This window comes from Oreochromis aureus, linkage group 17 (assembly GCF_013358895.1).
Source record: "Oreochromis aureus strain Israel breed Guangdong linkage group 17, ZZ_aureus, whole genome shotgun sequence".
NCBI classification, from domain to species: domain Eukaryota; kingdom Metazoa; phylum Chordata; class Actinopteri; order Cichliformes; family Cichlidae; genus Oreochromis; species Oreochromis aureus.
The window spans coordinates 4,300,205-4,324,961 of NC_052958.1; the positions used below are offsets into that span (position 1 = coordinate 4,300,205).

The 24,757-nt window shown below is 38.9% G+C and overlaps 1 protein-coding gene across 1 annotated transcript in view; it reads left to right on the plus strand.

The window, feature by feature from the left end:
- The first annotated feature begins 791 nt into the window (after positions 1 to 791).
- Positions 792 to 24,757, plus strand: part of sox5 (SRY-box transcription factor 5) — a 249,566-nt gene continuing 225,600 nt past the window's right edge. Inside the window, exons 1-2 of the mRNA XM_039601285.1 lie at positions 792 to 885; positions 2,718 to 2,951. The gene's annotated coding sequence lies outside the window, so the exon portion shown is untranslated. The remainder of the gene's footprint in view (positions 886 to 2,717; positions 2,952 to 24,757) is intronic.

The window sequence follows — 24,757 nt, forward strand, 5'->3', positions numbered from 1 at the left end:
TATTTGCTAAATTATCTGCCATGTCTAGACACAACATTGGTTCACTGCTTGAGTTAGGTGCCTTTTTGACACTGGAATGATTCATAGGTCAGTGTTTAAAACACTTCTCTGAAAATGGTCAGATACAAGGACTGGAGTGAAAATGAGTGAAAAAGCAGCCAATGTCCAAACTTTGAAAACCCCTCAGAAATCCTTGAGAAATATTGCTCAAGAGCATAAAAAAAAACTTACAAGAAGGTACTTTGAAAACAAAATACAAAGAAATTTAGTTTGCCTTGAGACTTTTACACAGTACTGTATGATAAATAATTAGCTTTATTTCACAAGTTATCAAAGTCTAATAAATGCATAAGTTGTCCCAATTTCATTGACATGAGCTAATGGTTACAACCAAATACCATTGTCTTATCAAACAGGTTATCTAGGCAAAAACATGTCCTATTTTTGCCTGATATATTTTTCTGTCTGGCTTCTACTTCACAAACCATGTGGCAAACGTTTCTCCACTTATTGAGTCACTTTTCTGGCCTTCATGTGAATTTTCGCAGTCTGGACGAGGACCAGTTTTTAATTAATTTCGGCACCACATAAAAAAGGCTATGTAACATATAAAAAAAAACCCCCAATATTTACCGCCTGCCAAATTTACTTAGTTTCCAATGTTCAAGTTCAAGTTAAATTAAGTATGCGATGTCATTTTTAAAAATGAAAAATCTGAATTAAATCAGCCAATGAGTGAACTAGGAAAGAGCGATTTGGACCAATGGGGAAGAAGGAGGGTGGCACTGCGATGTATGCAAATTAGACAGTTTAGTCAAGGTCCTCGCGACCTTAACAGGTGTGAGAACATTTTTCTTCTTTTTCTTGTTTTTCTGCGGCCGAAAGGTGAGTGTTTTATTCTGAAAGTTGACCATTATACTTCGAGAGCAGTAGACGTAGGGGAGACCGGGGATAGTTGTATCGTGGGTCAGTTGTAACACTTCCAATTTCTCCAATCAGGGCTAAGTTTCAAATGATGCGATTCATCCTGTGCATGCCCAATTCAGTTCTTCTATCACATGTGAAAAATCAGCACATTTTGTCAAACACAGACAATTTAACACGAAAAAAAGTAATTTGTATGCCAAAAAGTAAGTTTTTCTACTTTATTTCAATTTCTAATAGCATTATCTGCTTTGCAGTTAAACTCATCAAACTTAAATCATGTTATTTGTATGTCTATGGGGATATATTCTGTGTAGGTCTTTAGTGCTAATGTTTTAGCCGTTGGCTGTATTGTTAGCTAGTTCATGGCTATAGGAGTCTGGGTCAGTTGTAACAATAATGCAGATGTTACAACTTACCACACTATTACTTTAACTTATATTAAACAAGTTGGGGCAACGACATCAGCAGAGACAGGTTCACTGGTCGCCTTTGTATATGCGGTTAATGCCATTGGCAACACAATTCCTCCACTGTTTGTGTTCCCACACATACATTATGCAGACCACTGTGTCAGAGATGGGTCAGTAGGAAGTATTGGTAGTGGAAATAAATCAGGATGGGAGCAAGAAACAGATTTCCTCATCTTTCTGAAGCACTTTGCAAACCACACCAAGGTAAGCCATGATAAAAAGTAATGGATTTGCGATGCTGGTGCGCAACTACATTTTTTCAGCTTCATTGTTATGTTCAAAAGCTAGATTTCTGCATTCTGTCACACACACATAGCTACATAAATGGCTCTAAGTGCATCCATGTGTTGAATGAACAAAGATTACATGTTAATGTTTTGTCAGTACCCTTATTTCATTGTGTTACATTTCACCCCAGGATATGTTACAACTAACCCAGACTATGGGGTTAATTGTAACATTTCACTCTTTGTGTTTGAGACCATACCATGCAATGGGTAATTGTGCTGCAGAGAAAATAGCTGCACTATTTAATAGCAGAGACATGTAAATACTTTGCATTAAATTTTCAATCCACTACCTTAAAACAGCTCCAATTTACAGACAGAAATGTCAAAAATGTTACAACTATCCCCGGTCTCCCCTACTAAAAAAAGAAATAGTAGCCACAACTGCTTTTAAGCGAAAATATCCCATTTTTGGACTAGCTTGCTTTCATTGTAGGTCAAAGTTTAGCCTCGGGCTAAATGTAAACGTCACCAAATTATTTAAATGACTGACTGCAACTATTCCGGCTCAAGGTGTGGTTTCTCCCCCGCAGTTTAGTGCAGGGCAGGTGACACTGAGGATTTTACATTGCACGTCTGGGTTTTTTTTTTTTTTTTTTGAGTAAACCCACCTACTACAAGGCAACATTTAAAATTGGTATTACTTGCTAGCCTGGTAGTCATTCAAAGGAGCCGTACTTACTGTAGCTGGCAGAAACCTGGTTCTAAGGGTGACCAAGGCAGATGGAATATAAAGCTTGTGGTTTTGAAGTGTTTTACAACTTATGATAGTGGCACATTTAAAGTTATTCCTCTTGACAGTCTACAGCTTCAGGTCAGATTTTACCTCCTGTGTTTTAGATTTTACCTTCTGGTTGCACATCAGTTGTAGACTTTTAATAGATAGTTCTTGGTAAGAGAAATGTCTTGACTTGAGGAGTAGCTGTTGTGAAGAGGAAACAAATGGACTTCTCCTGCCCTTAGTGTCTCAGCTTTGTGTAATTTGCCCAAATCTTGTCCTGTATGTGTGCATGCATGTGTGTGTAATGTGAAGTGAAGTGAAGAGAGAGAGTGGAAAAGAGGTGGTGTGGCAAGAGGGAGAGAGAGACAGAGAAGTGACACAAATCAATGTGAGCACCCAAACCACCATCACCAGCAGCAGCAGCGGCGGTGGCAGCAGTCTTTCCCCCCCCTACCGACCTCCATCACCTCCCTGTCTTTCAGTGAGAGAGACCAGTGGAGAACGGGAGTCACAGGAAAGACGGGCTCCTCAGCAGCGCAGCATCCGGTAAGTCGTTAAAGAGCTAGGGATACCTCCCACCATGCAGTCAAAGTTGCAGAAGCGAAGACAACAAGGGCACCCTGGCAGTGCGACTTTGCTCTCCAAGGCTCAGAGTGTGCAGAACAGGGTACACAGTCGTGGATGAGCACCTTTTTAAATTTTCAAACCCCCACCGCACAGCTTCTCTTCGCTTCTTCTGTGACGGCTGCTTCTGTTGCAGCTACAGCACAGAGAAAATATCGCTTGGAGGAGGACAGCATGAGAGAGCCGCCGCTGGTCCTCCTCCAGTCATATGTTTTAAAAGCCTGCTGGGGATTAGGGATTGGATTGAGGGAGGCTTTTTTCCGCCAATCACCACCCTGCCTCTCAAAAAGCAGGAGAGGGATGGTGGACGAGCGGAGGAGAGAGAGCGGTAGTTCTCTAATGCTGTAATATTTCTATAGATACTTACATTTTGCCTGTGGCTTTTGTTTTTGTTGACACTGTGGGTCTGTGTGAGATTAATTGTATCTATCAGCAAGCATGTGGAAAACTTTTCTTAAAGGGCTGTGCTTATACTGGATTTAGAAAATTACACGTGCATGAGTTGTACATTTGTTTTTCTTTGGTGAACAAAGAAAACCGTCAGTTCTGCATTTACGGGGAATCAGCTTCAGTTGAATCTTTAATTGTTCAAGGTTTTCAGCAGAATATTTTGGGTTTATTTTACTTTTTTATGGCTGTTTCTCATTTCCTAGAAGCTGCTATCAGTAATTTTGCTATAACAGAATTAGCTGAGTTTGTCATTTGGTTTGGTTGCCACGTTCGTCTAAATTATGCATCCACTTTGATGGCTTTAATCAAACTCCATAGGCTTACAGAATGAAGGGCAGCAGGGAAAATGGTTTAGCACAGGACTTGAGCTAATGTCAAAGCTTTCAAATTAGGACAATCATAGTAACACGATTATCTACAAGACAGTGATTGAAGGGCAGCTTTATTCAGTATTAAAATTGTTTGATTACAGTGAGAAAAGCTTGGCTTTCTAGTTTTGGCTGGTTTTGGTTTTCAGTGTTGTTTCACAGCAAGAAGGTCCTGGGCTCCACTTCTGCTTGGGGCCTCTCTGTGGGGAATTTGCATGTTCTGCGGATACTCTCACAGTCCAAAAACATGGATGAGGTGATTCTAAATTTGTCACATGAATCGTTGTCTGTCTCTGTGCGTTAGCCTTACAATAGATTGGTGACTTGTCCAGGCTGTATCCTTCTTTTCACCCTATGACAGCTTGGATAGGCTCCAGGCCCCCACAACCCTGAATGGGATAAGCAGATGAAGATCGGTGGAAATTTTATGTTCAGAATAAAACCCTGACCATCAGTAGTGACCTCAGGTTTATGTGACCTTTTACCACTCTTATTTAAGCCAATAACAAACAAAATAGTTTTTTGGATAAACAATAAATCCCTGTGAAAATGAGTTGTGGTATACCTAACTTTATCCACATTTTCATGTCTGCATTGTTTTGTAATTTCACCTCCAAAGAGTTACATCACTCCTACAATACCTCACTAACACCACTAGAATAGAATAGAATAGAATAGAATAGAATAGAATTCAACTTTATTGTCATTGCACATGTCACAGGTACAGGGCAACGAAATGCAGTTTGCATCCATCCAGAAGTGCTTTAGCCATGATATAGATATATTACAATATATATTAGCAATAATATAGATGTGTAAGTATATTACAGAAATGGGTCTATTATGGTATGTTATAATGTACACGGTATGAAGTATGTTATGAATATTCTATAACTATAAGTATGTACAGGCTGTAGTGAGTACAAGCTATGTACAGGCTATGAACAGGATATAAATATGAAAAACTATACAGAAATATGAGATATACAGTTATACAGAAATGTGAACTATGCAAGTTATGAACAGTTGTAGGATTAAAAATTATCGTATGTACAGAATGATTATTTACACAGAACTATACAGTAGTGCAGTTAAGATAAGTGAGATATGTGGATAATTTCTACAGAGGCTATATAAAGTGCTAGTGCTAGTGGTTGTGAGTGGTGGTTCAGTCCATGTTATTATTGTGTGCTAGAGGAGTTTGATTCACTGACTGCAAGTCCAAATCATCACCCCACTACCATCATGCTTGATGTTGGTACGAAGTGTTTGTGCTGATGTGCTGTGTTTGGTTTCACCAAATGCATTGCTTTGCTTAATGGGCAAACATCTCCACCTTGGTCCCGCCTGTCCAAAGGAGATTTTTCCAGAGCTCTTGTGGTTTGTTCAGATGCAACTTTCCAAACCTAAGTGGTGCTGCTGTGTTATTTTTAGAGGGACAAGGCTTTGCCATGGCAACCCTTCCAAACAAGCCGTACTTGTTCAGTCTTTTTCTAATTGTGTTGTTATGAACTTTAATATATAACATATTAAATGAGGCCTGAGATGTAGCTGTTGTTATTTTTTTGCACTTTGTCTGTGCCTTACATGCCTTGGCATCCTGCAGGGTAAAGCCCCCCTTTATGGCATGTGTGCTGTGTCAGTGACGGTGTAATTTTTCAGCATCTTCCCCTGTCCGTCGTTCTTTTAGAGACTTAAAGAATGAGAGGCGGTAAAAGTCAAAGCTACTCAGGTGTAAAGAGATTCTGCCATAAAACAGTGTCCTGTTGGTTCTTGGATTGTGCTTCTGTGTGACTGTGTGATCTGTGTTTTCACTTCTAAAGCAGACTGCCGAACTCTATCTTTTACCAACCAGTCTCATCTGACACTATTAGTATAACCGAGCTACTAAAGATTACTGAGGTAAAACCATTTTTCTCCATTAGCAAGATCTGACTTCATCATCTATAGTACATGACAAATGACAGATAACGTAGCCATATTTTTATTTCCGACATATTGCCATCAGAGCTGCGGATTTTATTATTAGGCTATTCTTTTCTGTGCTATTCTATATTCAGAGTTCCCTGCACCCTCTGTGCTTGTTTTATTTGAACAACCAATTGCAGTCATTGCTGAGTGATACTGTATCTGCACTGAATGTGAAGTGTGTCTGCTATTTACAGTCCTACAGTATCAGTTGCTGCTGCGCTCCCAGTTGTTATTGTGGGAGCTTGGCAGCGGTGGATATTGTTATCTGTCCGTAGCATCAGGGATTGGTTTCCGCTCTGTTTTAGACAGTGATGAAAACACAAACATGTACTGTACACAGAAATACACACACACACGCACAGACAGGCACACAGAGTTTGTTTGTTACATTGTTGTGCATGTGTGTCAAAGTGGGTGTATGCATGTCCCCAGGCCCACAGAGCGAGACACATTGTTAGATGCAGGTAAGAGTCAGACGGAGAGAGACATCTGTCAGTCTCTGAATGGTATTTTCCCAATGTGACTGATGAGGTGCTCTTTCTCCCTCGGTCTTGGTCCCGCTCTCTATCGCTCTCTCACACACACACACACACACACACACACACACACACACACAGGGATGATTTTGCACACGCATATGAGGTTAGGGCTCAGGTGAGGAAGCTGCACGTTTGAGTGTCACTGATTTAACGGGGTGTTGATCTCGTACAAGACAGGAAGCTGTAAACAAATCCCCCAACATGTGGTGACTTGCTGGAGCATATCCCTCTCTTCTTTCACTATCAGAGTATGTTTGTGTGACTTGTAGACTAATGAAATATAACAGCTGAGTGTAAATTGGAACAGACAGCAGACATTTAAAGTGGAGCTTTGTTTGGTTACAGAAACTATTCATTAAACACCTTCCAAGTAACTTCCAGTAAGTGTGTTATCTTTGAATGACTGTCCATATTTTTAGCTCACTGAGAGATATGGCTGTGCAGTAATTGAACTTTGCTTGTGCTATTATCAGTTTGGAGAATACAATAAAAAAATTTGGTTAGTTTAAGTTTATAATCTACAAATGTGGTTAATGGGGTTTGTGAAATTCATCTTATTTCCCTAAACATCACTTTAACCAATTTAAAAAATTGGCCAAAATGAAAATAATAAACACATGCAATGAAAGTTTGATGATCTTTAATTTGATAGTGCATAAAAATCTGAGCATCACCGCCTCCCATCTCTGCCCAGTACTGGGTGGTTTATATGATGAATTGTACAAATAGAGACAGTCACTGTCTGATCCATGTCAGGTTGAAGGTTGTTTGAAGGTAGGGCTGTTCGATATAACGATATGTATCAGATGACGATATGAAAACCTCTATCGTTTTATATTACGCTATCGTTTGTTTTGTGGTGTCGCAAAATAAACTGTTTACGGCAATATTTTTTTTGATGGTCACTGTAGTGGCTATATTAATTTCTTAAAGTTCTCTCTTTCTCTTACATTTAAAATAACCACACTACAGACGGATAAGCAACTGTTTTTTTGCATTGTTGTTAGCAACAACGACGGTAAACCCAGCGTGTGGCTCCGCCGTCCGCTTGTTTATTTTCCACATGAACCTTTCACAATAAAGCTGAAGATCCTGTTGAGAATTTTCAAAATAAACTGAAATGATGACAAACAGAAGGACCAGTCCAAACAAATTGAGGACCTTACTCCTAAACGTCCTGAACGTGGGGCTACCTTTTTAGCGTGGACATGGTTTGGTTATGAAAAGTCTGACACCGATCAGAAAACTCTACTATGCAAATTATGCAGGAAACCGGTCCCCACCTCAGACTCAAACATGGCAAACCTCTACCACCTATGCAAGAACCACATGAAAGAGTATGGAGAGAGTTTACGGTGAGATCCAAAAATAGAGCCGTCAGGTGTTCCAAATAAAGCTTAGACTCAAACGTTAGAACAGGCTTTTCCCCGCAGCACGCCGTGTAATAAATACTCAAAAAGAAAATGACGGCCTTTACAACTTATGTCTAAAAATGTATAGTTTCATGCATCGGTCAAAACACTCGAGTCCAGGTACACGATGCCCAGCTGAAAACACATCACGCAAGTTGAGTTGCTCCAGATTCACAGAATTTACAGAAAACCTTAAAATTTTTGTGATATATATCGTTGTCAGGACGATAAATGTCTTATATCGGGATATGAGATTTTGGTCATATCGCACAGCCCTATTTGAAGGCTTCATAAATTTGTTAGAAAAAGTGAGCCTATGAACTCCACCAGTAAGACGATGTTGAGCAAGTGGATTTCAGGAGCAGCTGAACAATTTGTTTAAATAAACTTAATTTTTTCAGTTGCCAACAGTGGTTGTGTTGCCGTTAGGGAATTTTTCTGGTGACTAAAAAAAAAAAAAATCCCCAAATTTAAAACGAATCCCAATTTAAAGAAAAGAAAAGTTGATTGTTTTAAAAGTCAGAAAACAGTGGCTTCATAGTCTGGTGATCATCACATTTGCCTAATATGCCAATGAGCCTAGGCTTAATCCCTTGGAGGATTACATCAGGAAGGGCTACTGATGTAAAAATCTGCCACATCAAACATGTAGATCCATCTTCTGGGGAGATCCCTTGTAGAAAGAGGAGCAGCCAAAAGAGATTTAGTTTTTTAAAAATCAGAAAACAGTGAAAATTTAGAACAGTTTAATGAGAATAATGAGACTAAGAATGAAATGAGAATTCTCTTGGAAGAATAAGAGAGATCAGCAGAACATTGAGGACTACCAAAATGATGACGTAGTCAGCCTTGGGGAAAGGTAATACAGAAGGCAGGAATAGCAGCAGTGAAGGTATCAGCCCTAAAAATCTGATATCAGTCAGGCTCTTATCTGTAGGAATTTTTTTTTAAGCAATTTGTGATTTTTACTGTAAGTTTACCGGCTAACGTTCTTTTTTTCCTCTGACATTGATTTGATTGTGTCTTAATTGCTTTATTATACAGGGTGGGCCATTTATATGGATACACAGCAATAAAATGGGAATGGTTGGTGATATTAAAGTCCTGTTTGTGGCACATTAGTATATGTGAGGGGCAAACTCCTCAAGATGGGTGGTGACCATGGTGGCCATTTAGAAGTCGGCCATCTTGGATACAACTTTTGTTTTTTCAATAGGAAGAGGGCCATGTGACACATCAAACTTATTGGTAATGTCACAAGAAAAACAATGGTGTGCTTGGTTTCAACGTAACTTTATTCTTTCATGAGTTATTTACAAGTTTCTCTTTGTTCACAGCCATTGACATGTCGAAGACATTAACACGTGAGGAGCGGATCGAAATTGTGTTGATATCTGGTGAACGCAGTAACCGGGTCATTGCAGCAGATTTCAATGCAAGACACCCTATGAGGCCACCCATCTCCCATGCTACAGTTAGCAAACTGCTTGCTAAGTTTTGTGAAACTGGTTCAGTGTTGGATTTGCCAAAATGTGGATGCAAGAAAACTGTCACTAATGAAGAAACATCAGTGGCTGTCCTAGCTTCATTCAGCAACAGCCCACAGCGTAGCACTCGCCGCATGTCACTGGAGAGTGGCATTAGTCGAACATCCCTTCGGCGGATATTAGCTACTCACAAATGGCACCCTTACAAACTCCAGCTACTGCAGCATCTCAACGAGGATGACCCAGATCGGCGCACAGAATTTGCAGAATGGGCAAAACAAACACTGGAACAGGACCCTCAGTTCACGCAGAAGATTTTGTTCAGTGATGAGGCAAACTTTTATGTGAATGGTGAAGTTAACAAACAAAACCACCGCTATTGGTCTGACACTAACCCACATTGGATGGATCCCTCCAAGACTGTTGGAACAACAAAAGTGATGGTTTGGTGTGGTATATGGGGTACAACGATAGTGGGTCCATTCTTCATCAATGGAAACCTCAAGGCCACTGAATATTTGAAATTGCTATATGATGATGTGTTTCCCTCTTTATGCACTGAAGCTGGCACGTGCCCTGAGTTTTTCCAGCAAGATGGTGCACCACCACATTATGAGTGCCAGGTCCGAGCATTCCTAGATGAACAGTTTCCTGGAAAGCGGATTGGTCGTCGTGGGCCAGTTGAATGGCCCCTGTCTCTCCCGATCTGACCCCTTAGACTTTTATCTTTGGGGTCATCTGAAGGCAATTGTCTATGGTGTGAAGATACGAGATGTGCAACACCTGAAACTACAGAAGTGATCATAAACTTGTAAATAACTCATGAAATAATAAAGTTACGTTGAAACCAATCACACCATTGTTTTTCTTGTGACATTACCAATAAGTTTGATGTGTCACATGGCCCTCTTCCTATTGAAAAAACAAAAGTTGTATCCAAGATGGCCGACTTCTAAATGGCCACCATGGTCGCCACCCATCTTGAGGAGTTTGCCCCCTCACATATACTAATGTGCCACAAACAGGACTTTAATATCACCAACCATTCCCAATTTATTACGGTGTATCCATATAAATGGCCCACCCTGTATATTGAGAGTTATACATTTTATCATTGGCCTTATCAGTGAACCTCAAACAAGTCCACCTTTGTACACTGAATCTGTGTTTTTCTTTTTAGCTGATATTTCTGTTTTGTTTTTCCTCTCTAATAATCTGTCTTTTTTATGTATCTGTAGGCTTTGAATACGGTTGAGGAGTATGCTGCCAAGACATATAAATTATTAGAGTAATGGGCTTAAGTGACTTGTCCTACCAGCATCTCAGTCCAGCATGTAGACATACAAAGGCTTAGGGAGATACATAAGCCAAGAAAAAAAAATTAGGATGGCAGCAAAATACGCCCCTCCTTACTCCCCACCGATCTTTCTTTTTTCCAAGGTCAAGATTAAAATTCAAACTTTACCCTCTGTCTTATCTGCTCCTCTCTGCTCCCTCCTCTGTTTTTATTTTTTAATTTTTTATTAAAAGCATAAAATGATCCATTGTTATTAAACTGAGACAAGTGTTGTGCACTTTTGTTCCCAGTGGAGCAATTATAATATTTGACTTTAAAAGATGAAACAGAAAGGGACACTGGAACACATGATCTGTGGATCTGTGTGGAATGAAATGGAAGACATGGTTTGAAGCAGAAAAGGAGAGGAAGGGAGAAGAGTCAGACTTGTGTGTTAGCTCATTCCACGAGCTTAGAAATATCTTTGGGTTTGGGGTTTTTTTTGATGGCACTTACGGTATGTGTGCGTGTCTATGTGTGTTTGTGAAGGTTGGTCAGTGTTCACGAAGTAGACATTAACTCTCTCATGCCATATACCAGAAAACCACTTAGATTTCATTTTATCTCTCATTTATGGCCTTGGGAGCTTCAGTTATGATTGAATTTCAACTTTTAACATTTTTTTGGCATAATTATATCCAAGTTTTGTACTTTACATTACAGACATAGCAAATATATTTTGATTGTTTTTTGCTGTCTTTTGCTGTTTGCTTGTCTTGTTTCTATGGACCATGAGAATGGACTAAATTGTACTAATCAATCAATCAATCAATCTTGCTCAATGTGGAGCAGAGACAGATTATGGAGTTGTTCTGTTTTGTGAATCAACACCATCAATAAAAATTTGAATCCTTTTTTTTTTTTTGAAGGTCTTTAACATTGACCAGATCTCTGAAGACCCCTTAGATGATATCCACCCTTCTTCTAATCAATGATAACCTAGTTGGCAAATGTTAAAGCTTATAGTAGAAACTGTAAGGCACATATTAAAGAGTTTTTAGGCATTTTACACTTTACTATAATTTTTTTTTAAATGAAAGCAGGGCAAATGTTAACATTTTATATTGTTTTAGTTCTTTAGCTGATGCACTTGAAGGATTAAGAATTACTATACACTAGGTCAGTTTTTCGTGTCTGTAATTGACCTTAAATTTGACTTACTGTAGTGCTCTTTCACTGGCAACAGCTGTGAAGTGGTGCATAAACTCTGTCTCGTCATCCATCTTGTCCTTACTGCTACCATTTTATTGTTAAGTGCACCATTACATGCAGAATCAACTTTATATGCACAACTCATCCATCCGTCCTGAGTAAAGTTAGCTTAAAGAAAGAGGAGCTAAAGCCAAGTGCAAGAAAAACAGGAGTTATTTTGAAATGTCACTCATGCAAACTAAGCTAGTTGAACTGAAGAATAAAAATATGGAACTGAAACCGGGTATAAGATCCCCTGCAACTAGTTTCTGCAGACACTTAGTTAGAAAGGTCAAGCTGCTCTAACCACCCCCCAAAAAAAAAAGAGAAATCCATAAATATACAAAACAAACCAAAAACCAACAGAAAGAGCTGCACCTCTTGAGGCCTTCCTAATGAACCAAAGTCCAATTCGGACAGAGGGCGCCTATTTCCAAAGTTTTTTTTCCACTCTCCTGTTCCTTTGTGCATCAAACTCTTCAAAAAAAAAGGGTGGGGGGAAGAAAAACATAACAAGCTTCTTTCATGGATCAAACGAGAGCGGCAGTACACATTGTGCCAAAGCTGGATTAAAAAAAAAAAAAAGGAGACAGTGAGAGAGAGTGAGGGAGAACTACCTTATTATTGTTATCAAAGTAAAGCCAGCTCCTCTCCTGCTGCTCTTGTGGGACCTCTCTTACTCTCTCTGCTTGTAGACCCAGGGGGAATCCAAACATGACCCGCATACACACACCCCCCTCCTCCTGGAACACACACACACACACACACACACACACACACACACACACACACACACACACACACACACACACACACGGGCCTGTCTTGCTGTACGTTGTTTCATTTGTGAAATTAGTCCATTCTCTCTGACCCCGTCTTTTCATCAGGAGCGTTGGTGCATATTTTAGTCCCTTTCCTGCGCTTGTTTTACTAATTGGTGGCTATACTTTGCCCAACACTGATATCCTTTGATCATCTCAGATCATTACGTTTACCTCATTAATTTGCTCAATGTGATTTTTCTCCCCCCCAAAAATTTAAGGGTCCGTGCAAAATTGGATTAATAATAGATCATATGAGCCAAGAGAAAGTGTAATTCCTTTGTGATTTCTCTTGCTCTTTTCTTCCCCTCTTTCTTTCCTTCTGATTATTCGTTGTCCTGTCGCACGCAGGCTAGCATGAGAGGAAAAGGTCAGTATTCGGAGAAAGTGCTGAGATGAGCAGATCAATGCGATCTCCGTTAAGTAGAGAGCAGGAATTGGAACATCAGGGCTTTTTTAGCCTAGCTAAGCATGGGACGAAAAATATCTGCCCAGTTTTGCATATACCACAAACAGGGGGAATTCAAAAGGACCTCGACTGTATTATAGGCATAAAAATACGTATTTGTGAAAGTTTTGTGACTCAGTTTACAAAAACAAGTTTTTATTGGTTTTCTTGGTGGCTGAAATCATGGTCTTTTGCTCCACTGTAATTCAAAACCTGTTTTATTCTATCATGTTATCTCATTATCTAGCTAGACCCCCCACTACCACTACCACTAAACATGGCAAAACATCAGAAGATGAAAAATGATGAAAGGGGTAAGAAAGCTCTTTTGCCATGCGCCATGGGTGGTAATTGTCGTGGGGGTAGAGTGAGGGTCATTCCATCCGGGACATGAAGAAGGGCACCCGTGCTGGATCGCTTCTTATTATTTGTTGATCTCCTGATTATTTTACTGATCATTGTATTAGGAAATAAAATTAACCCTGTACTTCCGACTAAGACTGAGCTGACCATGACGGAGTTGGAGCTAATACACTTTGAACAACAGTTACCACAGCAGAAATCACTGCAGGGTAAAAAGATGGAAGACTTTGGAAGCAACTGAGTTAATTTGAATTAGCCAGAACTACTGGCTCTTAGGCTAGCATTACCACTATGAAGAGGTTAGGTACAGTCACAGCCTGTTACGTATTGCATGTTATTTGAAAGAAACATCTTTGCACAGGTCAGTATTTCATGTTTATATTGAATTCCATTTTTACATGATATATTTCTACCAGATATAACTATTTACACTTGGTTGCACTTCCTAAGAGGTTGCGTAACATGCAAATGAGACTATCACAGAAGTGTCTATCCATGAATGTAATCTGATAATCACCAGTCGTGATTGATCCACTTAAAAAAGATAAATTAATTCCCCTCAGTCAATTTTCCATTATTTATTCAGTCAGTTTCTCAAGAAATTATTATGTCTGTAGACTATAAGTACCTCAGTGCAGTTTTCAGAATGTTTCGGGTAGATTTGTGCCTCATCACCTGTGATAATACCAGTATAAATATTTATACCGTTAAACAAGTGTCATATCTTGAAGCAATGATGTAGGGAAGTCATGCATTGACGTTCCCTTGCGTGTACAGCAGTGGTACAATCTCAGAAATATGAGAGCAAAAATAGCATTTCAGCCTGTGATGAAGATTTTGTGCGTAAAAAGGGGAGCAACCTCCAACAAAGAACAGTATTTTGCAAAATATGCAACTAAACATTTCCTGCTAAAGGCAGGAACAACAAACTCGTTTCACCACTTGAGGCAAAAACACACTGTCAACGAGGAGGAGATGCTGGAAGCTGGTGATGTGTGACCCAAGAGTAGATACCCAAGCACTGCCAACCAAGCACCTGATAGGTACAGGGAGGGAGATATGGCAGGGAGGTTACACAGTGGACAGAAATCGTGCATGCAGCTACACGGTGGAAAAACGTTTTAAGCAACTGGTTAAAAAACTTGACCAAATATGCCTCATCCAGGTAGAAAATATTTGTCAATTTCAGCTGAAGAGTTACAAGGTGAAGTTACTTTACTTAATTGTTAGTGTTCAGCAGTTATATCATGCTTTTTTTTTTTCATTTTAAGGGTAACACTACCAAGGATACTTTTGTACTTATATTTGACTTGTACTGTGTTACTGTTATTGCACTCTAATATTGGTGCTCCAGTAGATTCACACTTCAGATTAGTTATACTGTCATTGATGACAGACTATATATGTATGTATGTGTGTATGTATGTGTGTATGTGTATGTGTGTGTGTATATGTGTGTATATTTTCATAGAAAAGAAGGCTAAAAAATGCCCTTGATTTTATTTATATTACTAGCAGTGATTACTGCTTACAAGCTGTAATCACTGATAAAACCATCATTTTGTTTTCTTTATTCTCAAAAATGTAATTATCACAAATTACCTTGAAACATTGTGGCACAATTTTGAGGCCACCCCTAGTTTCATGTACTCTTAAGTACATTCTTAGGTTTGGATATTAGCCTAACTAAATGTTTCCCCCTGTCTGTGCTCTTTAAATTGTAATGTACTAAGCATGAGTTCACTCCACGTCCTCACTTATTAATGGATCTTATCTAATTTTTCGACAAAGGTAAAGAATAAGCACTCTTCTCCAGAATTATGAGCTGTTCTTTTTAAGTTCAGCAAGCATGGTTTGCATTTAAGCTTGCACATTCATATATAAAAACGCCACACAGGTAAGATAGAAACATCCCCCTTCGCATTATTTTTTCCACTTTATGCTTCACCTAGAGCAGTTCAAACGTACATTAGATATAAGAGAGACATTGTAAGTGTGTCAGGTGTAGAATCATACTTTATTTACACTCACCAGTTGCAATTGTAAAAGCTGTCAGAACTTCCTGTATCACAGTGCTTCCTGTATTTCATTCCCTTTGCAGCATCAATATCTCCTCTAAAGATACTCCTCCCCAAACAACAGCCTGTTGTCTACACTTTTATTTTCCTTGACAGCTTCATTGTCAATAGACCCTACTCCAAATTGTGTTGCATATAAAGACGTGTATCTCCCTCTTTTCTCTTCCCTCTTACTCTTGTTCTCTTTGGAGAAGATTACATCTCACATCCTTCTGTCTACAGGCGCTGCTTGGGATTGTGCTGCGTTTCTCTCTTGTTGTCACATTGAGCTCTGCGCCCTCCTATTATCATATAGATAAGTGAATGTTTGTGTTGCGGTAAGACTGGGAAGCGCTACTCTAATGTAGTGTATTGTGTGCGTTGTTAAAATTGGCCTCTATTGCCTCTGCCTTTCAAGCGGCCCATTTCTCTGTTGTTGTAGTTGTAAACATAATCGTGTGAGATGGTGAAACTTTTGTGAGTTGTGTGTGAGGAAGATGATGTTTGCTGTGTGTTTTTCTATAACTTGTTTTTGTGATGTCAGAGAGGCAGTTTTTCCTTAACTTGTGTACAATTTTATGCCTAGAGAAAGTGTGCGATGGTAGAAAACTGATCAAAAGTCTCAAACCACCCCTCATTTCTTTATATTTCACTGCAAAAAAGGGGAATATGTGCAAGGATTTATTGAAATGTGCAAACATAAACAGAACAGCATATATGGCTTTTGCCTCCTGGCAGTAAGTCAGTGGATGTTTGTTTCCGGTGGGTGTTGGTTTTCCCCCGGTCTGCATTTTGTCACAATTCTGTTCATAATTTTTATGGGTGGAATATCTGTGCCAGGTGGTAGAGAGTTTCCACTTTGGTGGCCTAAGATTTCATCTTTGCTTTTGCAGATGACGCAGATATCTGTAAGCAGTCAGTTATGTCTGATGGAGATTTGAACCAAAAACCATTACCCCAAAAAACTGGTTGCCACTGATTTTTAGCACAGTTCTCATGTAATTTGACCTCAAATTACCTCAAACATTTCTCCTTGTTTCCCTTCCTTAAGAATGGCTTCTTGATAGCCCCCCTTCCACTGAGACCATTTTGATGGAGCTTCAGTCAACAGTAGATGGTTCGACTGAAGCCTCTGCATTGTGTGTGATATTTAAAGATGCAGACAAAGCGGAAATGTGTGATGACATTCCATGTTGCATTTCATAGATTTTACAGACAAATCTGTAAAGACACATTATGAAAAAAATGTCAAATCTCCTGCAGCTCTCAGGATGCAAACAGCCTTTGGGTGTCACTTGTTTGTGTGCGTGTGACATGTAAATGTGGTTATGTGTATAAAATGAAAGTAGGAATACTTCAGTCTCACAACTTTATTCTGCCAAGCCCTGAACACTTAGGCACGTGACTGTGGCATTCCTGAAATAAAAAGCTCCTTTAGCATGATTGCAGCAGTTAAATAAGACCGTCTCTTTGTTGGGTTAGTTAGACCCAGTCAGTAGTCATGTCCAGCATCATTCAGACTGTAGTCTAGCTCAGCTCAGTTAAGTTCAGTCACACGTAGGAGAACAACATGAAATCAACCACAGGAGCTGCAGGCCATGATTTGATGACTCAGAGATGGAGGGAGACAATATGTTCCATTTTCAGCCCCAGGTGTGCGTGTATGTACCCTCATATGTTCAGTGTATCCATACTGCGCTCCTCAGGGATTTTTAATCTGCTGTGATGTTGACAAGCAACGTAACAGAAACAATTTACTTCTAGTCCAATTTAACGATTGACAGTTTGGAAAGGAGCAGCTTTGTGTGTTAGATTTCAGTGTTACCATTTATAATGTGGTGGAGTTAAAATATACGTACAGCTGTTCATTTTTTTGACTTTCTAAAAAGCCATTTGTCTGACTTTCAACCTTGCTGTTATATAACATGTTCATATCATGGACTAATTAAGGTGCATCCTCTTAAAAATATTCAAATTTTAGCACATGTAAATTTTTATGTGACATAGTGTTCAATCCATGAGCATTTTCACTGTTGTCTGGAGTTAGTGAAAAAATGGTGAATAGTGAAAAATTATTATAATCCAGTTGACTTTTCTGTGCTTTTGAAGAAAAAAAGTCTAATGAATGAAAGCTGACACGATGTTATGTGCTGTAGAAACAGCAATGGCACTAATAGCTGATGTTTAATAGACTGTGGTGGAGTTAGAGGTGCAGTTTTCTTTGAAATATTTTGCCTGTTTGAATTTGTGTCTGTGTGTGTTTTAACTGTCTTCATCTCCACCTGTTATCCCCTTACAGACTTGTATTACTGTCTAACTTAGGGAATACTTAGTAGTGGGTCACAGTAAAAAAAAAAAAAAAAAAAAAAAAAAAGTGTGCTTCCTTGTTTACGTATGCTTGTGTGTCTGAAGCAGTGAATGTGCCAGCCGAGCACAGCTTCCCTCTGATCCAGTTCTACCTCACGCACAGAAACACACACATCCTCCCTCCTTCATGCGTTCTTCCACTTTCAGCATCCTTCCCTTTCTTATGGAAAAGAGCCAATTAGACTTGTGTCTGTTTGTTTTAAACAAAATGGCTTTTAATTAGCGCGATCAAAAAGGCTTCTTTCTGCAGGCCCCAGGATCCACTTTGTAGTTCCCCCTCCAGATCGCGCATGGGTTTGATGCCACCTGATAGGACGCCAAGACAATCTGAACACTTTTATAATGAATAGATACATGCACACACACACACACTTTATCACTTTGTCTCCATCTATCGCTTGTTGTCTCTTAAAGTCTTTTGGTCTTTTGTTTTATTGCCTACATCCTCTTAATTCTTCCTGTGTTGCTCCTTTCTTCTCTTTTGTCCTTTCTGTCTCTGATGTGTCTGGTTTTATTGGTGTGGTCCAGTGTTCCTCACCGCTTCACATGAACTGTTATCTCCCTCTTTCCTCTTTTTACTTCGTTCATGTTCCAGATCAGTTTGTTAGTTTTAATAATATTTCATATCTGTACTAAAATATAGTCATTATCTAGCGTTGGATTGATTTTGAGTTGATGTTGATAGACATGGATTCAGAGTTTCACTGTTAGACTTTTCATCGCCACTCTACGGTAACATACTGGCGTCACTGTTGCCAGCGTCATACCGTGACGCCGTGTTACGGTAGCTTACCGTTCTGCAGGATGATACCGTTTTTCGCTGGTGTGGTATAATACTCTTGGACAAATTATGGTAACGCACCGTAGCTTTTTTTACGGTATCTCACTGGCGTCACTGTCGCCAGTGAGATACCGTTATGTCGTTATGTCGTAAATTACGTCAACAAAGTAACATCATACTGTGATTAAGAAATTGGTATACTACCGTTTATTCACGGTATGTCACTGTAAGCCCGCTGCAAGGTAATAAACTGCAATATATTAACCAGTAACTTACCGTTATCACGCATCATCAGTACCAAAAATATTCATCTCTGCTAGAGGATACCGTGTCCCAACAGGCGGTCATTTACTGTTTAACAGGCAGTGTTGGGAAGGTTACTTTTAAAATGTATTCCATTACAGAATACTGAATACATGCCCCAAAATGTATTCTGTAACGTATTCCGTTACGTTACTCAATGAGAGTAACGTATTCTGAATACTTTGGATTACTTAATATATTATCATGCTGTTTACAACTACGTGAATGTACTATTGCTGTGATTTATTACTGTTACTGAAGGTCCGCGGCTCCGAACAGTAGTAAAGGGACCTCGGGCTAATACAGTGTGTTCCGTGTTGGGCTGGTAGCCGAAAACTAGCTTTACTTTGTTGTCTGGGTCAACTTTGCTTGCCAGAGACAGAGAGAGGCGTTGAAAGGCTGCTCCAACGGAACTTATTTTTTCCGGAGGAAAACACGAACACAGTGTACAGATGAGTCTTAATAGCTTACTTACAAATGGGCTCGTCAGGCACTCTTCTTGGCTGCAGTGGTTATTATTATATTTACATGCTTCCAGCTCCCGTTTTTTGCTCCGTGACAGCTCGGACTTTTCCTTTCTCTCCTCCACAGACACATAACGTGTATGGTAGTCCATTCTCCCTGCAGCACGGACTACACTGCCCATGAGGCTACATTCTTTAGGGCCATGCCTGTAGCATTCTGCCTTTTAGCTTAGCACAACAACAACAACAACAACAACAACAAAAAGCGCTCTCACCCAGGAAACACGCAGAGAGAGAGAGAGCGTCACCCTGTAACCATGGCAACCGTAACGCTGCCGCCTGGAACAACAGAACATAGCTGTCAAACAAACCCAAATAATCCTGACCCGCGACAATATGAAACAGGAAAGTACCGCCGTGTAATCCATTTATTTCAACAAAGTAACTGTATTCTGAATACCACCTTTTTAAACGGTAACTGTAACGGAATACAGTTACTCATATTTTGTATTCTAAATACGTAACGGCGGTACATGTATTCCGTTACTCCCCAACACTGTTAACAGGTCGTAATTTACCGTAATTTCAGTTAACAGTAACATACTGTAAGAGACTGGAGGGTTCCAAAAAAACTAGATAGATAGATAGATAGATAGATAGATAGATAGATAGATAGATAGATAGATAGATAGATAGATAGATAGACAGACACACACACACAAAATATAATTCATGTGCTTTACACCACTTTTTATTTCAGTTCTGATTTTCCTCTGCAGAAATACACATTTCCAAAATCAAAAACTGAAAAGAACTGAAAACATATTTTCATTGAGAAAGCACTTGTTTTTACTAAACCATGTAATCCATTATTTTCTCAGATGGTTGTACAAACAATAACGATATTATGTCATATTTATATCATAAAAGCCAACATATGCTCAAGTGATGAGTTTTCTTAGTTATATTTTGTAGGGTCTTAAACCTACAATGTGAAGTGCCTTGGCATTCATTTTGTTGGCACCATACAAATAAACTGAATTGTAATGAATATAATATCAAGCCCCACACTTCTGCCTTTATATACACTTTGTCCAAAATACTGGCTCACACCACCAAATCAATGCACAAAGCAGGGTCCACAAGGACATGGATGAGTGTGTGTGGTGTGAAGGAACTTGACTGACCTGCACTGAACCCTGATCTTGCTTTGTGGACTGAGTTCATTGATTTGTAGGGTGAGCCAATACATGTGACAATTAAAGTGTAAGTAGCTGCAATAATTTTTAACAAACGGGTAAAGAAGGAAAAAAAATCAACACTGTTGCACTCAAAAAACCTATTGGACAGAGTCAGCGTCTTGCAAGATGGCAAGAGAGCTTGTCTTCTTTGTTGTTCGTCTTGTGTAAATGTCCAGAAAGCATGGGCCATGGATCATCTGTGGAGACACAGGTAACAACACATTGGTCACTTAAATTATACAAGAAATTCACTAAAATGGCAAAAACAGTTACCTAATTTGAAGTTCGCCACTCAAATTCAGTAAGCCACTGGGGAAAGTTGTGACATGAGGGTTAATGTGAACAACCTTTCGCTTCACAGTGGTCCCAGTCCTTCTGCTTGTCCCAACCTTGGAGGTACATTTTGTTCCCTCTTCAGGGTTTATCCTTACAAAAACCTTGCACACGCTGACTCCTGGTATTCCAGGTTCAATACATAGAATGAACCAAAGAAGACTGACATTGCATCAGCAAAGATGTTCTCTTTGTCCAGCTCAACAATTACACGCCCCTCTGCACTCACCATCCAGCAGGTGGCGGTCATTGAACTTTGTCCTTAAATGTATAGGGGCAACATGTTGTCATTATGCAACATAAAATAATTTCAATACTTCACTTCTTCACACTGTCTAGATAGTCATAAAGCAAATAGCTATGTACAGTTAATTATTAATGGCCTTATGTACATAAGTCCGTTTTAACATATTATAATTGTACATAATTGGGAATTATTCTGCCCATTAAACACACCTAACAAAGAGTCAGCCCAATTAAATTACCGGAGATGAATCAACTGTATGGTTATTTTGGAGTTTATAGTTTGTTCTGCTGTTAAACTTTACAGTATTGACTTCAGTATTTTTTGCTGTTGGTGTAGCTAGATTACTATGTTGATCAGTAATATGTAATGTGAAATTTGATATTGTTACTTTGCTGGATTCACTGAGACACATGTCCAACAACCTTGGTTTATAAAGGAAATTACAGAAATTTGAGCTAACAAAACAGAGACAGGATACCTGTGTCCACGAAAAAGCTCCTGTGCCAAACAGAAATTTTAATATGGTCTAATCAGCTCTATTTCATAAATGACTTCTTACCAAGCATAATCAGCCTTGGGGTGCTTGGCAGGCTTTTAACATGCAAACTGAACAATATAAATTTGCGTGCACTGAAGCCACAAAATTTAGAAATACACAGCTGCAAAAGTTCAGTGACCAATTACCTTTCCTGAATGACATATGCAATGCAAAAATAAGAGTATTGTCAATAGGGTCCAATTCCCAGTTTTACATGATCAAAATTATTCACAAAAGGCTTCAATAAACAGAAAATGTGTGCTGACAAGAGAGCAGTGCACAAAAACGAAAAGATATTTGAGCTCGACGCTTTAATGGGTTTAACATGACTTAGTCAGCACTCCGCACCGTACAGGTAGTACAAGCACACCTGAAAACACTGACCAGCTAACAGCTTTAAGCATTTGGGCGCAACCTCGGTAGTTCACCGATTCACCTGTTGCAAACGTCCAAGTTTCTATCAAGTCTCATAAATCCATCGGCAACTATTACCTAACTAGTCTTTTGAGTCTCCACATTCATAGCTATTGACATTTTGTCTTAGCATTTGAATGAAAATATCCTGGTAGGGTAGCTTAAAAGTCAAAACAAACAGTAATAAGAACGCATTTCTGACTTCTCTCGAATAAGTGAAAAAAACACTTACCTTCAGACTGATTAGCTGGTTCGATCCAACTTTAATGTGTCCCGTGTCAGTCCGTTTTAGGAAAAAGTGTTAAGTGGTTTCATTTAATTTTGGGATACTCCCGCATGGACGAGCAATTTGGAGTCTAGCAGAGTTATCACGAATAGCATACGATCTTCAGATATAATCCAGTCAACCTTGCATTTAACCCGATTGAACATCCAGTTACCTCTGACTACTTCTAAGTTGCACATGTTAACGGTCTCATCATCACTCTGTGCTGCAGCGAACTGGATCTGTGGCACAGAATAGTTGATGGTCATGTTGTTCTCCTGCTTTGCAGCTTTGTTTGAGTCTGAATTAATTGCGGCTTAAACGCGTGCAAAACTAAGAGAAGCAGATCAATATTTTCTTCTTGTTGTTATTTAATGGTGGTTGGCAACCAGCGAAAGGAGCATTAACCACTCGAGCAATATTTTCTATCCCCATTGTTGTTTTGAAAGTGAATACCCGACGGCGTGTGCGCCATACGTCACGTTGTACGTCAGGTGAAGGTGTGGTGTCGGCTATCGCACCTGTCGCATTAAAAAGCTTTAAAAACGTAACAATTGCTTTAAAAACACAACCCAACGCTAAACTGTGATAATGTACAGAGCATATTATTAGGTTAGTTCACTGTAGTTAGGCAGAGGTGTCTTAAAAAGTACCACCTTATACAAAACAAATGAAGGTCCAGAAAGAATAAGAAGAGAAAAAGGAACACCCTGCTAAATTAAGTAATTTTTAAACATTACTCTAAATGTAGCCATTAGTATTTGTTGCTGGACATACAAAAATAAGTATACTTCAATTATATTTCCCAAGTATACCTTACCTAGTACGTATACTAATAATGCTTCTTGGGACTATATTGGCCCCGTTTTAGTACATAACAGTATTCTTGAAATTAACTTTTAGATGTACTTTTGTTCACCATAATTGTACTAGCATAATGTCATAATGTCTACAAGAGTATAATTAAAATATACGCGACTCTATCACAATACTAACCTTACAAGTATACTATTAATTAATAGTATTACTAATGTTTCACATTGTTTGACTTAACAAATACATTTATTAATATATGAGGTTCCATTCAGTTCAAGGAATTAAATTTTAGTGTGGCTGCAACTTCCTCCTTAAGTTAAAAATTATGCTGTAGTTTATATGTTATACTACTTTCACAGTGAATCACATTTTATGGTAATACACTCTGAATGAGGATTTAAGTAATTACTCTTAGATCTACAGTAGAAAACAACAGAAATTCGGATGGTGTAATAGTATAATCTCAGTGACATCACCAATTGTTACATTTGCTGTATTTTACAGCTGTTTCCATGAGTACGGTGAGTTACCGTAAAAATAATGTAATCTCATGGAATTTTCCCACAATTACATGCAAATTACAGTACTAAACTGCTAACATCCTTTAGAGTTTTTTACTGTTGATTTTGCAGTACTAAGCTATGGAAATTACTGCAAAGGCTAACAGTGTTGACTTCTTTGGGCCTTGAACTTGAAGACTTCAACTTCATAACTTGTTTTGTTATTCTCTCCTGGCTCAGCACCTGCAGTTTCACTCAGTTGATAATAATAGCTGGTGTAAAATAATTCACCATTTCTGTCAGTTAATCTTCTGAACATTTTGGTTCACACAGAAATATGTAAACAGTTATTACATATATAACAGAGATAGTTGGTATGTCCAGACTCCAGGGTATAGAGGCCCCGACTTTGCTGATCCACTGACCTTTAATTTAGGCAAGTGACACCATCAAGTCAAAATGTTAGTTCTTGGTTTGCCTTCCAAACTTTATACTTTGTTTAAAATTGTAAACAACAGCACTCTCTCCAAGTCAGATTTTTGCTAATCCAGTTTAATTTGTTAGTCTTTGATGAAAGAGGGTCGATTTATTTTAATATTTAAAATTTGCTTTAAAGTTCTAGATGTTCCTGTGTCTTACTGTCTGCTTAGCTACTAGCCTGTAGTATTCAGAGCAACTCTTCAGCAGTCATAGAGAAGAAAGGAATTGCAGTAATATTGCATGAGCCAGTATACCGTATCAGTAACCGTATTTCAAAAAAACATTTGTTTTTTGAGCCAGCAATAACGATGCATAACAATTGTTGGAGTTAAGCTTATCTGTATGCAAGTACTTTATGGTCTGTGGTGGTAATTCAGTCACAGACATGTGCATCAACAAAATTCTGACTGCAGCAGCTACTGCTAACAAGAGCGTCACTACTCAGATTTCAAACTTCTTTCATCAGCACACCATGGGTGCAGCACATTGTTATGTAAATTCCTCCAATAAGGAGCGAAATCCAGAATCTTGAACTG